This window comes from Schistocerca gregaria, unplaced genomic scaffold (assembly GCF_023897955.1).
Source record: "Schistocerca gregaria isolate iqSchGreg1 unplaced genomic scaffold, iqSchGreg1.2 ptg000198l, whole genome shotgun sequence".
Taxonomy (NCBI): Eukaryota; Metazoa; Arthropoda; class Insecta; order Orthoptera; family Acrididae; genus Schistocerca; species Schistocerca gregaria.
In genome coordinates this window covers 9,521,800-9,533,738 of record NW_026061736.1, presented here as the reverse complement: position 1 = coordinate 9,533,738, position 11,939 = coordinate 9,521,800, and positions in this window count along the sequence as shown.

The window sequence follows — 11,939 nt, the reverse complement described above, 5'->3', positions numbered from 1 at the left end:
ATCGTGAAATGTGGTTATGTGTTTGTTGTTTACAGCAGGGTCATCTGGTTGTATTTCCAGAAAGCAGATTCTGTATTAAAAAGGGTTTTTGGTGCAGATTGGACACCACATGCACCTTACTTAACACCGAATGTACATAATTTGATAAATGTTTTGGTTTTGGGATCTCCATCATTTGCTTTATATTTCTAATAAATGTTATTACAATGTTCACTAAAAATAATCAATGTGCTGCACAAATTGTGGTACTTGTTTCTTCCCTCTCAACAGGGAGACTCCTTTTCATGACTGCTATGTTTGTTCAAACATCGAGTGTGATTTTGTTGGATGGGAACCACCACTCCGAGCATTCTGACGATTGTAGTTATTAGAAAGACTTTTTTCTTTTGCTAGGTGCTTCCGTTGATTGATACCTTAATCACATATATTCATCAATTTCACAGTGGAGTAATGTATTTCATTTGTGAAATGTTGGTAAATGTTTGTTGTTTATGAGAGGGTCATCTGGTTGTATGGCCAGAAAGCAGATTCTCCTTTCAATGTTCTTATGGTGCAGATTGGACACCACATGCACCTTACTTAATAACGGCTGTTAGGAATTTGATAAATCTTCTTGCTTTGGTATCTCCTTCATTTGCTTTAGATTTTTAAAAATGTTATTCCAATGGTCACTAAAAATGCTCAATGTGCTGTACAAATTGTGGTACATGTTTCTTCCCTCTCAGCAGGGACATTCCGTTTCATGATGGCTATATTTGTTCTACCATTCAGTATGATTTTGTTTAATGGGAACCACCACTCCGAGCATCCTGAGTATTGGAGTTATTAGGAAAGACTTCATTGTTTTGCTAGGTGCTTGTTTTGATTATTTCCTTTATCATTTATATTCATCAATTTCACAGTAGGTTAATATATTTGAATCGTGAAATGTGGTTATGTGTTTATTGTTTACAGCAGGGTCATCTGGTTGTATGGCCAGAAAGTAGATTCAGCATTCAATGGTTTTTTGGTGGAGATTGGACACCACATGCACCCTACTGAACACCGAATGTTCGGAATGTGACAAATCTTCTTGTTTAGGTATCTCCTTCATTTGCTTAATATTTTTTAAAATCTTATTTCAATGGTCACTAAGAATAACAATGTGCTGCACTAATTGTAGTACATGTTTCTTCCCTCTCAAAGGGGAGAGTCCGTTTTATGACTGCTATGTTTGTTCAATCATCGAGTGTGATTTTGTTGGATGGGAACCACCAGTCCAAACATTCTGATGATTGGAGTTATTTTAAAGACTTTTTTCTTTTGCTTGTTGCTTCTTTTGATTGCTACTATTGTCACTTATACTCATCAATTTCACAGTGGAGTAATGTATTTGATTTGTGAAATGTGGGTAAATGTTTGCTGTTTACAGCACATGCACTTGACTGAATAACGAATGTTCGGAATTTGATAAATCTTCTATTTTAAGAATCTCCTTTAATTGCTTTATATTTTTTAAAATGTTGTTGCTATGGTCACTAACAATAATCAATGTGGTGCACAAATTGTGGTACATGTTTCTTCCGTCTCAATAGGGAAATTTCGTTTCATGACTACTATGTTTGTTCCACCTTCGAGTGTGATTTGTTGGATGGGAACCACCACTCTGAACATTCTGACTATTCGAGTTATAAGGAAAGCCTTCTTTGTTTTGCTAGGTGCTTCTTTTGATTGTTACCCTTCTCACTTATATTCATCAATTTCACAGTGGGTTAAAGTATTTTAATCGTGAAATGCGGGTAAATGTTTGTTGTTTACAACAGGGTCATTTGGTTGTATGGCCGCAAAGCAGATTCTCTCAGCAGGGAGATTCCTTTTAATGACTGCTATGTTTGTTCTCCCTTTTAGTGTGATTTTGTTGGTTGGGAACCACCAATCCGAGCATTCTGACGATTGGAGTTATTTGAAAGACTTTTTTTTTTTTTTTTTTTTTTTTTGCTTGGAGCTTATTATGATTGATAGTGTTATAACTTATATTCATCAATTTCACAGTGGAGTAATGTATTCGAATCGTTAAATGTGGGTAAATGTTTGTTGTTTACAGCGGGGTCATCTGGTTGTATGGCCCGAAATCAGATTCTGCATTCAATGGTATTTTGGTGGAGATTGGACACCACATGCACCCTACTGAACACCGAATGTTCGGGATTTGATAAATCTTCTTGTTTTGGTATCTCTTTCATTTGCTTTATATGTTTCAAAATCTTGTTGCAATGGTCACTAAAAATAATCAATGTGCTCCACAAATTGTGGTACATGTTTCTTCCCTCTCAATAGGTGATTCCGTTTCATGACTGCTATGTTTTGTTGAAACATCGAGTGTGGTTTTGTTGGATGGGAACCACCACTCCGAGCATCCTGAGTATTGGAGTTAGTAGGAAAGATTTCATTCTTTTGCTATGTTCCTATTTTGATTGTTGCCCTTATCACATATAATCATCAATTTCAAAGTGGTTTAATATATTTGAATCGTGAAATGTGGTTATGTGTTTGTTGTTTACAGCAGGGTCATCTGGTTGTATTTCCAGAAAGCAGATTCTGTATTCAAAGGGTTTTTGGTGCAGATTGGACACCACATGCACCTTACTTAACACCGAATGTACATAATTTGATAAATGTTTTGGTTTTGGGATCTCCATCATTTGCTTTATATTTTTAATAAATGTTATTACAATGTTCACTTAAAATAATCAATGTGCTGCACAAATTGTGGTACTTGTTTCTTCCCTCTCAACAGGGAGACTCCTTTTCATGACTGCTATGTTTGTTCAAACATCGAGTGTGATTTTGTTGGATGGGAACCACCACTCCGAGCATTCTGACGATTGTAGTTATTAGAAAGACTTTTTTCTTTTGCTAGGTGCTTCCGTTGATTGATACCTTAATCACATATATTCATCAATTTCACAGTGGAGTAATGTATTTCATTTGTGAAATGTTGGTAAATGTTTGTTGTTTACGAGAGGGTCATCTGGTTGTATGGCCAGAAAGCAGATTCTCCTTTCAATGTTCTTATGGTGCAGATTGGACACCACATGCACCTTACGTAATAACGGCTGTTAGGAATTTGATAAATCTTCTTGTTTTGGTATCTCCTTCATTTGCTTTAGATTTTTAAAAATGTTATTCCAATGGTCACTAAAAATGCTCAATGTGCTGTACAAATTGTGGTACATGTTTCTTCCCTCTCAGCAGGGACATTCCGTTTCATGACGGCTATATTTGTTCTACCATTGAGTATGATTTTGTTTAATGGGAACCACCACTCCGAGCATCCTGAGTATTGGAGTTATTAGGAAAGACTTCATTGTTTTGGTAGGTGCTTGTTTTGATTATTTCCTTTATCATTTATATTCATCAATTTCACAGTGGGTTAATATATTTGAATCGTGAAATGTAGTTATGTGTTTATTGTTTACAGCAGGGTCATCTGGTTGTATGGCCAGAAAGTAGATTCAGCATTCTATGGTTTTTTGGTGGAGATTGGACACCACATGCACCCTACTGAACACCGAATGTTCGGAATGTGACAAATCTTCTTGTTTAGGTATCTCCTTCATTTGCTTAATATTTTTTAAAATCTTATTTCAATGGTCACTAAGAATAACAATGTGCTGCACTAATTGTAGTACATGTTTCTTCCCTCTCAATAGGGAGAGTCCGTTTTATGACTGCTATGTTTGTTCAATAATCGAGTGTAATTTTGTTGGATGGGAACCACCAGTCCAAACATTCTGAAGATTGGAGTTATTATAAAGACTTTTTTCTTTTGCTTGTTGCTTCTTTTGATTGCTACTATTGTCACTTATACTCATCAATTTCACAGTGGAGTAATGTATTTGATTTGTGAAATGTGGGTAAATGTTTGCTGTTTACAGCACATGCACTTAACTGAATAACGAATGTTCGGAATTTGATAAATCTTCTATTTTAAGAATCTCCTTTAATTGCTTTATATTTTTAAAAATGTTGTTGCATTGGTCACTAACAATAATCAATGTGGTGCACAAATTGTGGTACATGTTTCTTCCGTCTCAATAGGGAAATTTCGTTTCATGACTACTATGTTTGTTCCACCTTCGAGTGTGATTTGTTGGATGGGAACCACCACTCTGAACATTCTGACTATTTGAGTTATAAGGAAAGCCTTCTTTGTTTTGCTAGGTGCTTCTTTTGATTGTTACCCTTCTCACTTATATTCATCAATTTCACAGTGGGTTAATGTATTTTAATCGTGAAATGCGGGTAAATGTTTGTTGTTTACAACAGGGTCATTTGGTTGTATGGCCGCAAAGCAGATTCTCTCAGCAGGGAGATTCCTTTTAATGACTGCTATGTTTGTTCTCCCTTTTAGTGTGATTTTGTTGGTTGGGAACCACCAATCCGAGCATTCTGACGATTGGAGTTATTTGAAGGACTTTTTTTTTTTTTTTTGCTTAGAGCTTATTATGATTGATACTGTTATAACTTATATTCATCAATTTCACAGTGGAGTAATGTATTCGAATCGTTAAATATGGGTAAATGTTTGTTGTTTACAGCGGGGTCATCTGGTTGTATGGCCCGAAATCAGATTCTGCATTCAATGGTATTTTGGTGGAGATTGGACACCACATGCACCCTACTGAACACCGAATGTTCGGAATGTGACAAATCTTCTTGTTTTTGTATCTCTTTCATTTGCTTTATATTTTTAAAAACTTGTTTCAATGGTCACTAAAAATAACAATGTGCTGCACTAATTGTAGCACATGTTTCTTGTCTCTCAATAGGGAGAATCCGTTTCATGACTGCTATGTTTGTTCTACCAACGAGTGTGATTTTGTTGGATGGGAACCACCACTCCAAACATTGTGACGACTGGAGTTAATAGGAAAGACTTTTTTCTTTTGCTAAGTACTTGTTTTGATTAGTACTCTTATCGCTTATATTCAGTAACTTCACAGGGGTGTAATGTATTTGAATCGTGAAATGTGGGTAAATGTTTGTTGTTTACAACAGGGTCATTTGGTTGTATGGCCACAAAGCAGATTCTCTCAGCAGGGAGATTCCTTTTAATGACTGCTATGTTTGTTCTACCTTTTAGTGTGATATTGTTGGATGGGAACCACCACTCCGAGCATCCTGAGTATTGGAAGTATTAGGAAAGACTTCGTTGCTTTGCTAGGTGCTTGTATTGATTCTTTCCCTTATCATATATATACATCAATTTCACATTGGAGTAATGTATTTGAATCGTTAAAAGTGGGTTAATGTTTGTTGTTTACAGCAGGGTCATCTTGTTGTAAGACCAGAAAACAGATTCTCCATTCAATGGGTTTTTGGTGCAGATTGGACACCACATGCGCTTTACTGAATAACGAATGCTCGGAATTTTATAAATCTTCTTGTTTAGGTATCTCTTTTCATTTGCTTTATATGTTTCAAAATCTTGTTGCAATGGTCACTAAAAATAATCAATGTGCTCCACAAATTGTGGTACATGTTTCTTCCCTCTCAATAGGTGATTCCGTTTCATGACTGCTATGTTTTGTTGAAACATCGAGTGTGGTTTTGTTGGATGGGAACCACCACTCCGAGCATCCTGAGTATTGGAGTTAGTAGGAAAGATTTCATTGTTTTGCTTTGTTCCTATTTTGATTGTTGCCCTTATCACATATAATCATCAATTTCAAAGTGGTTTAATATATTTGAATCGTGAAATGTGGTTATGTGTTTGTTGTTTACAGCAGGGTCATCTGGTTGTATTTCCAGAAAGCAGATTCTGTATTCAAAGGGTTTTTGGTGCAGATTGGACACCACATGCACCTTACTTAACACCGAATGTACATAATTTGATAAATGTTTTGGTTTTGGGATCTCCATCATTTGCTTTATATTTTTAATAAATGTTATTACAATGATCAAAACACACAAACACACACACAGAATTACGAGCTTTCGCAACTGGCAGTTGCTTCGTCAGGAAAGAGGGAAGGAGAGGGAAAAATGAAAGGATGTGGGTTTTAAGGGAGAGGGTAAGGAGTCATTCCAATCCCGGGAGCGGAAAGACTTCCTTAGGGGAAAAAAAGGACAGGTGTACACTCACACACACACACACATATCCATCCGCTCATACACAGACACAAGCAGACATATTTCTGCTTGTCTGCTTGTGTCTGTGTATGTGCGGATGGATATGTGTGTGTGTGTGTGTGCGAGTGTACACCTGTCCTTTTTTTCCCCTAAGGGAAGTCTTTCCGCTCCCGGGATTGGAATGACTCCTTACCCTCTCCCTTAAAACCCACATCCTTTCATTTTTCCCTCTTTTTCCCTCTTTCCTGACGAAGCAACTGCCAGTTGCGAAAGCTCGTAATTCTGTGTGTGTGTTTGTGTGTTTTGTTCATGTGCCTGTCTGCCGGCGCTTTCCCGCTTTGTAAGTCTTGGAATCTTTGTTTTTAATATATTTTTCCCATGTGGAAGTTTCTTTCTGTTTAATTTATTACAATGTTCACTTAAAATAATCAATGTGCTGCACAAATTGTGGTACTTGTTTCTTCCCTCTCAACAGGGAGACTCCTTTTCATGACTGCTATGTTTGTTCAAACATCGAGTGTGATTTTGTTGGATGGGAACCACCACTCCGAGCATTCTGACGATTGTAGTTATTAGAAAGACTTTTTTCTTTTGCTAGGTGCTTCCGTTGATTGATACCTTAATCACATATATTCATCAATTTCACAGTGGAGTAATGTATTTCATTTGTGAAATGTTGGTAAATGTTTGTTGTTTACGAGAGGGTCATCTGGTTGTATGGCCAGAAAGCAGATTCTCCTTTCAATGTTCTTATGGTGCAGATTGGACACCACATGCACCTTACTTAATAACGGCTGTTAGGAATTTGATAAATCTTCTTGTTTTGGTATCTCCTTCATTTGCTTTAGATTTTTAAAAATGTTATTCCAATGGTCACTAAAAATGCTCAATGTGCTGCACATATTGTGGTACATGTTTCTTCCCTCTCAGCAGGGACATTCCGTTTCATGACGGCTATATTTGTTCTACCATTGAGTATGATTTTGTTTAATGGGAACCACCACTCCGAGCATCCTGAGTATTGGAGTTATTAGGAAAGACTTCATTGTTTTGCTAGGTGCTTGTTTTGATTATTTCCTTTATCATTTATAATCATCAATTTCACAGTGGGTTAATATATTTGAATCGTGAAATGTGGTTATGTGTTTATTGTTTACAGCAGGGTCATCTGGTTGTATGGCCAGAAAGTAGATTCAGCATTCAATGGTTTTTTGGTGGAGATTGGACACCACATGCACCCTACTGAACACCGAATGTTCGGAATGTGACAAATCTTCTTGTTTAGGTATCTCCTTCATTTGCTTAATATTTTTTAAAATCTTATTTCAATGGTCACTAAGAATAACAATGTGCTGCACTAATTGTAGTACATGTTTCTTCCCTCTCAATAGGGAGAGTCCGTTTTATGACTGCTATGTTTGTTCAATCATCTACATCTACATCTACATCTACATCTACATGACTACTCTGCAATTCACATTTAAGTGCTTGGCAGAGGGTTCATCGAACCACAATCATACTATCTCTCTACTATTCCACTCCCGAACAGCGAGCGGGAAAAACGAACACCTAAACCTTTCTGTTCGAGCTCTGATTTCTCTTATTTTATTTTGGTGATCATTCCTACCTATGTAGGTTGGGCTCAACAAAATATTTTCGCATTCGGAAGAGAAAGTTGGTGACTGAAATTTCGTAAAAAGGTCTCGCCGCGACGAAAAACGTCTATGCTGTAATGACTTCCATCCCAACTCGTGTATCATATCTGCCACACTCTCTCCCCTATAACGCGATAATACAAAACGAGCTGCCCTTCTTTGCACCCTCTCGATGTCCTCCGTCAATCCCACCTGGTAAGGATCCCACACCGCGCAGCAATATTCTAACAGAGGACGAACGAGTGTAGTGTAAGCTGTCTCTTTAGTGGACTTGTTGCATCTTCTAAGTGTCCTGCCAATGAAACGCAACCTTTGGCTCGCCTTCCCGACAATATTATCTATGTGGTCCTTCCAACTGAAGTTGTTTGTAATTTTAACACCCAGGTACTTAGTTGAATTGACAGCCTTGAGAATTGTACTATTTATCGAGTAATCGAATTCCAACGGATTTCTTTTGGAACTCATGTGGATCATCTCACACTTTTCGTTATTTAGCGTCAACTGCCACCTGACACACCATACAGCAATCTTTTCTAAATCGCTTTGCAGCTGATACTGGTCTTCGGATGACCTTACTAGACGGTAAATTACAGCATCATCTGCGAACAACCTAAGAGAACTGCTCAGATTGTCACCCAGGTCATTTATATAGATCAGGAACAGTAGAGGTCCCAGGACGCTTCCCTGGGGAACACCTGATATCACTTCAGTTTTACTCGATGATTTGCCGTCTATTACTACGAACTGCGACCTTCCTGACAGGAAATCACGAATCCAGTCGCACAACTGAGACGATACCCCATAACTCCGCAGCTTGATTAGAAGTCGCTTGTGAGGAACGGTGTCAAAAGCTTTCCGGAAATCTAGAAATACGGAATCATCGAGTGTAATTTTGTTGGATGGGAACCACCAGTCCAAACATTCTGAAGATTGGAGTTATTATAAAGACTTTTTTCTTTTGCTTGTTGCTTCTTTTGATTGCTACTATTGTCACTTATACTCATCAATTTCACAGTGGAGTAATGTATTTGATTTGTGAAATGTGGGTAAATGTTTGCTGTTTACAGCACATGCACTTAACTGAATAACGAATGTTCGAAATTTGATAAATCTTCTATTTTAAGAATCTCCTTTAATTGCTTTATATTTTTAAAAATGTTGTTGCAATGGTCACTAACAATAATCAATGTGGTGCACAAATTGTGGTACATGTTTCTTCCGTCTCAATAGGGAAATTTCGTTTCATGACTACTATGTTTGTTCCACCTTCGAGTGTGATTTGTTGGATGGGAACCACCAATATGAACATTCAGACTATTCGAGTTATAAGGAAAGCCTTCTTTGTTTTGCTAGGTGCTTCTTTTGATTGTTACCCTTCTCACTTATATTCATCAATTTCACAGTGGGTTAATGTATTTTAATCGTGAAATGCGGGTAAATGTTTGTTGTTTAAAACAGGGTCATTTGGTTGTATGGCCGCAAAGCAGATTCTCTCAGCAGGGAGATTCCTTTTAATGACTGCTATGTTTGTTCTCCCTTTTAGTGTGATTTTGTTGGATGGGAACCACCAATCCGAGCATTCTGACGATTGGAGTTATTTGAAAGACTTTTTTTTTTTTTTTTGCTTCGAGCTTATTATGATTGATACTGTTATAACTTATATTCATCAATTTCACAGTGGAGTAATGTATTCGAATCGTTAAATGTGGGTAAATGTTTGTTGTTTACTGCGGGGTCATCTGGTTGTATGGCCAGAAAGTAGATTCAGCATTCAATGGTTTTTTGGTGGAGATTGGACACCACATGCACCCTACTGAACACCGAATGTTCGGGATTTGATAAATCTTCTTGTCTTGGTATCTCTTTCATTTGCTTTATATTTTTAAAAACTTGTTTCAATGGTCACTAAAAATAACAATGTGCTGCACTAATTGTAGCACATGTTTCTTGTCTCTCAATAGGGAGAATCCGTTTCATGACTGCTATGTTTGTTCTACCAACGAGTGTGATTTTGTTGGATGGGAACCACCACTCCAAACATTGTGACGACTGGAGTTAATAGGAAAGACTTTTTTCTTTTGCTAAGTACTTGTTTTGATTAGTACTCTTATCGCTTATATTCAGTAACTTCACAGGGGAGTAATGTATTTGAATCGTGAAATGTGGGTAAATGTTTGTTGTTTACAACAGGGGCATTTGGTTGTATGGCCACAAAGCAGATTCTCTCAGCAGGGAGATTCCTTTTAATGACTGCTATGTTTGTTCTACCTTTTAGTGTGATTTTGTTGGATGGGAACCACCACTCCGAGCATCCTGAGTATTCTAAGTATTAGGAAAGACTTTGTTGTTTTGCTAGGTGCTTGTATTGATTCTTTCCCTTATCATATATATACATCAATTTCACAGTGGAGTAATGTATTTGAATCGTTAAAAGTGGGTTAATGTTTGTTGTTTACAGCAGGGTCATCTTGTTGTAAGACCAGAAAACAGATTCTCCATTCAATGGGTTTTTGGTGCAGATTGGACACCACATGCGCTTTACCGAATAACGAATGCTCGGAATTTTATAAATCTTCTTGTTTAGGTATCTCTTTTCATTTGCTTTATATGTTTCAAAATCTTGTTGCAATGGTCACTAAAAATAATCAATGTGCTCCACAAATTGTGGTACATGTTTCTTCCCTCTCAATAGGTGATTCCGTTTCATGACTGCTATGTTTTGTTGAAACATCGAGTGTGGTTTTGTTGGATGGGAACCACCACTCCGAGCATCCTGAGTATTGGAGTTAGTAGGAAAGATTTCATTGTTTTGCTATGTTCCTATTTTGATTGTTGCCCTTATCACATATAATCATCAATTTCAAAGTGGTTTAATATATTTGAATCGTGAAATGTGGTTATGTGTTTGTTGTTTACAGCAGGGTCATCTGGTTGTATTTCCAGAAAGCAGATTCTGTATTAAAAGGGTTTTGGTGCAGATTGGACACCACATGCACCTTACTTAACACCGAATGTACATAATTTGATAAATGTTTTGGTTTTGGGATCTCCATCATTTGCTTTATATTTTTAATAAATGTTATTACAATGATCAAAACACACAAACACACACACAGAATTACGAGCTTTCGCAACTGGCAGTTGCTTCGTCAGGAAAGAGGGAAGGAGAGGGAAAAATGAAAGGATGTGGGTTTTAAGGGAGAGGGTAAGGAGTCATTCCAATCCCGGGAGCGGAAAGACTTCCCTTAGGGGAAAAAAAGGACAGGTGTACACTCGCACACACACACACACATATCCATCCGCACATACACAGACACAAGCAGACATATTTCTCCTTGTCTGCTTGTGTCTGTGTATGTGCGGATGGATATGTGTGTGTGTGTGTGTGTGTGTGTGCGAGTGTACACCTGTCCTTTTTTTCCCCTAAGGGAAGTCTTTCCGCTCCCGGGATTGGAATGACTCCTTACCCTCTCCCTTAAAACCCACATCGTTTCATTTTTCCCTCTCCTTCCCTCTTTCCTGACGAAGCAACTGCCAGTTGCGAAAGCTCGTAATTCTGTGTGTGTGTTTGTGTGTTTTGTTCATGTGCCTGTCTGCCGGCGCTTTCCCGCTTTGTAAGTCTTGGAATCTTTGTTTTTAATATATTTTTCCCATGTGGAAGTTTCTTTCTGTTTTATTTATTACAATGTTCACTTAAAATAATCAATGTGCTGCACAAATTGTGGTACTTGTTTTTTCTCTCTCAACAGGGAGACTCCTTTTCATGACTGCTATGTTTGTTCAAACATCGAGTGTGATTTTGTTGGATGGGAACCACCACTCCGAGCATTCTGACGATTGTAGTTATTAGAAAGACTTTTTTCTTTTGCTAGGTGCTTCCGTTGATTGATACCTTAATCACATATATTCATCAATTTCACAGTGGAGTAATGTATTTAATTTGTGAAATGTTGGTAAATGTTTGTTGTTTACGAGAGGGTCATCTGGTTGTATGGCCAGAAAGCAGATTCTCCTTTCAATGTTCTTATGGTGCAGATTGGACACCACATGCACCTTACATAATAACGGCTGTTAGGAATTTGATAAATCTTCTTGTTTTGGTATCTCCTTCATTTGCTTTAGATTTTTAAAAATGTTATTCCAATGGTCACTAAAAATGCTCAATGTGCT